This window comes from Primulina tabacum, chromosome 12 (assembly GCF_025594145.1).
Source record: "Primulina tabacum isolate GXHZ01 chromosome 12, ASM2559414v2, whole genome shotgun sequence".
Taxonomy (NCBI): Eukaryota; Viridiplantae; Streptophyta; class Magnoliopsida; order Lamiales; family Gesneriaceae; genus Primulina; species Primulina tabacum.
This window is the reverse complement of record NC_134561.1, coordinates 25,574,362-25,577,349: the sequence shown is the minus strand read 5'-3', so window position 1 is coordinate 25,577,349 and position 2,988 is coordinate 25,574,362. Positions and strand designations below refer to the sequence as shown.

The following is a 2,988-nucleotide window of genomic DNA, read 5'->3' as shown; positions in this document are numbered from 1 at the left end:
CAGTCTTCTTGAACTTCTTACCTCTCGGCCGCAAAGTAGGCTGCTGAGCTGACAATGGAGGTGGAGGAGTATACTGTGGACCTCCTCGCCTAAGTCCAGTCTCGGCTGTCTTGGCTCGTTCAACTGCCTCTACGTAGCTGGTAGGCAATCCAGAAACAATATAAGTATATATAGCAGGATGTAATCCATTCACAAACCTGTTATATTTTGCCTTCGCATTCCCAGCTACGTGAGGTGCATACTTCAACAGAGTAGAAAACTTAGAAGCATATTCTGCAACAGTCATCGTTCCCTGCTGCAGATTATTAAATTCATTCTCTTGAGCAGTATAATAGGAAGGAGGGGAGTACTGCTCCAAAAACTGGGCCTTGAAGACATCCTAGGTGACTTCAATCCTGGCCTCTTTCAGTCCAATCTCAGCGGCTTCCCACCAAGATTTAGCTCGGTCCTTCAACTGATAAAGAGCAAGTTTCAGTCTTCGAGCCTTGGAATACTCAACAATATTAAACAGATGCTCAATATCCTTCAACCAGGCTTCAGCTCTTTTAGCACTCTCATTGCCAAAGAACCTCGGTGGTTTTAGATCCTGGAATCGAGCCATCACTACATCCATGGACAATCCTTCAAATTGTCCAACAATCCTCTCATTACTGCTACTCGCATTTTCATTTGTGGGATCCATCTACAATCAAAGGATGAATATCACAAATCAATAACAATTTCATAATCTCATCATCTCATATCATCAATCTCGTCAGATACTTACTCGAATCAAATCAAGTAGGAGCAAGTAATACAAATAAATCAAACACATACGCACAATTCATTTGTGCCTATTCACGTGTACACAAGACTCAATCGATCATTCCCAGCTATGCTCTGATACCACTCCGTGTGGGGCCCTTAGCTCTTAATCGTTATTACAAGGCAATCTGATTAGGGTTAATTAACTACAGCGGAAAACGAGTTTAAAGTTTTCTTTACAATGAGCCCAAATCATTTTATTTGAATATTAAAAATAGTATTTCATATCACATAATAAACTTGCCCACACATAATCAAAACCAATCATATACACACAACTCATATCCTCGGGACATGCCCCGGTATATAAATACATATATATATACTGGGAGACAAAACATAAACCTCATCCCAAACTGTGACTTCCTCCAGAAGTATCCTCTCCGGTCTCCTGATATCCTGGAGTACCTGCCATTGTCCACACACAAAGACAACAACAGCCCCCCTTGGGGGTGAGCAAAGCTCCGTATGGAACAACCATCATATATACCACAAGTATCTAAACAATGATATATGGTATGCAATGCATGTATGTCGTGGAGATATCAGGTCAAATGCCCATCCACTGAGCACATGTCAGAATCAAACGAATCGCTATCAAATCAATGCTCGAGCTGGCACACCGACCTCAATAAGGGATACTCGTATGATAGCGTCGACAAAGCGCCATCAAATCCCAAATCTCATATCCAATCATCGGGGCCACAATTGTCTATGCTTTACGGGTCATATAATACCAACATAGCAATTGTGTTCACAAACCCCAGAATCCAATCAAATCATATCAGGGTATCCAAGGATCATAGCTCAACGTGCATGTCATGTATCGATGTATGCATCAAACAATGTGTGTTAACAAAACATTTATTTTATACATCGATATCTCAATCTCAATGTCATGTATGCCACATCAATCAACAAATAAGGCATATAGACATGTATTCTCATTCCAATCAATCAAATCAATCCGACATATATCATATAATACAGATACCTGTCGTATGTTACCCGGTCGCAACATACCTCAATTCTTCGTTCCAGTTGATGTAGCCTGAAGATATCGGTATAATACTTTATCTACATCAATAATATATTCATTTCAATCAATAACATGATCCAAAATCAATAATATAAGTTCCAAATATCTGTTGAAACTTTGAAAATTCATATCAAATCAAAATCATAACATAATTCAATTCCGACTTCAAAACTTAGTTTCTTGTCGGTTATTCTACCGCATATGTTTATCAGAATTAATAATAACTGACAAATAATTATTCAATCTCAACCATACGATTAAAATTTTCTAATTATAATAAATTATGAATAATTCAAAATAACATCACTATAATCATCTCTTATTCGTTAAAATCATACACTATTCAACAATCTTCAATTCCAGTATGATTTAACAATTTATCGGATTTATTCCAAAAATCGACGAATTTCAAACATCACCAAAACTATAAAATTTATACCTCAAATCGAAGACCTCGTGTCAACGATCCTAGATCTGAAGTCGGTTCGTCGATTGGATAAACCGATAAGTCGCACGATCGAAAAGAAAATCGAAAACCCTCTTTTGTCCCTTCTCACGTTTCTGATGAAGCTTACTGTGAATGAATTCTTTTTTTCACGTAAGTTCAATCTTATCTTTTTTTTTTATTATTTTTTTTAATATTATATTATATTAATATAATATAATATAAACTATTTAATATTTTAATATCGGTATATCCATTTGGACCAGTCAAACGAACAAATTTTTCAAAACTCAAAACATGAAACTTCTGCATCTTTGAGTTTTCTACGTTATATCTAAATTTCAAATCATTTGGATTTCATATGACCAAGGTATGTCATATTTTATTCTTAAAAATTAATTCATTATTTTTCAACTTATTTACGAAAATGCCATCAAAATAAATTGAATATTTTTCAACTTATTTACAAAAATGCCATCAATACTATTTTATTTTCGAGGTCTCACATTAGACACCGCATTCAATAGTATATCTTGTAGTAAATCCCATTCTTTTGGACATATTGTTTTTCAGAAAGTCAAGGCGTCTTGTAACCAAAGCTTGAGTCTGGAAATGAGCTTCAGTTGACACTCTGTCTTTCCGAAGTTCATCCATTTGAAGGAATAATGAAGTGACGTCCTTTTGAATTTGCTGCAATTCT

At 35.8% G+C, this 2,988-nt stretch overlaps 1 long non-coding RNA gene across 1 annotated transcript; it reads right to left on the bottom strand.

Moving 5' to 3' along the window:
* Positions 1–1,071: 1,071 nt before the first annotated feature.
* Positions 1,072–2,400, bottom strand: LOC142521220 (uncharacterized). Its single transcript, XR_012814104.1, has 3 exons — positions 2,283–2,400; positions 1,828–1,881; positions 1,072–1,212 (listed from the first exon to the last, which is right to left on the bottom strand). It is a non-coding gene; the product is annotated as an uncharacterized LOC142521220 (long non-coding RNA).
* Positions 2,401–2,988: the final 588 nt, after the last annotated feature.